General features: G+C 45.7%; 1 protein-coding gene across 1 annotated transcript in view; it reads right to left on the bottom strand.

Annotated features, from left to right (window-relative positions):
* LOC119585576 overlaps window positions 1-807 on the bottom strand; it is a gene marked incomplete in the record, with an annotated part of 25,697 nt that overhangs the window by 19,531 nt on the left and 5,359 nt on the right.

The raw sequence follows: 807 nt of genomic DNA, 5'->3' as shown, positions 1-807 counted from the left end.
AGTAAAAACAGCAATTCTATCTTCATTAAAGATATGTTAGTGAAAATAACAATAATGCGGACAAACAAGTAAATAAACTTTTATGACATTTTTTTTTGTCATAAGAAATAGCAACAATAGTAAAAATAATTATAATGTCAATGCACCAAAAAAACTAACATACTAAAGTCTCTATAACTTAACACACTTTACACCGTGCAATCAGAATTCCTTTGACAAAGACTTGTATACTATGGGGTGAAGGAACACGAGTCAAGGGCTGTTAACAAGTAAACCAGATTAGGGATGAGGGCGAGGGGCCAGGGTCGCGCACGGTGGTTTCGGGGTTTGGAACGAGGTGGCTTGGGGGCTCGGGAAAAGTGGCTTTGGGAGCTAGGGACGAGGTGACTTAGGGGCTAAGGGACAGTGGCTTTTACGGGACTGACAAGGCGGCTGTGGAACAGACAGTAAGGACAAGGCGACATTCGTAAAAGAACCAAGTGGCTTTGGGGGTTGCCAGGGACATGGGTGGCTTAGGGACTGACCCTAGGGACAAGGACGAAGTGACTAGGGACGGAGGGGCTCAGGGGCTGGGGACGAGTTGACTTCGGGGCCGCGAGCTACACGGAATATGGGTCGCCTCGGTTGCCGCACGCCGCTAGCGCACTCAATTGTACATTATCGCCCGCCTCTGTGTTTCTTTGTGACCGTTTTTTGTGGACCAGAACTGATTAGCTCCAGTTTGACTGTCAGTTTGATGTGGGCTGCTATAGTTTTGGGTAATTACTCCAAAATGATGATCTAAAGTGAAATATAATGTAAAATGTC

This window comes from Penaeus monodon, chromosome 20 (assembly GCF_015228065.2).
Source record: "Penaeus monodon isolate SGIC_2016 chromosome 20, NSTDA_Pmon_1, whole genome shotgun sequence".
Lineage (NCBI taxonomy): Eukaryota > Metazoa > Arthropoda > Malacostraca > Decapoda > Penaeidae > Penaeus > Penaeus monodon.
Note: the sequence above shows the minus strand (reverse complement) of the source record. Positions and strands in the feature narration are given on the sequence as shown.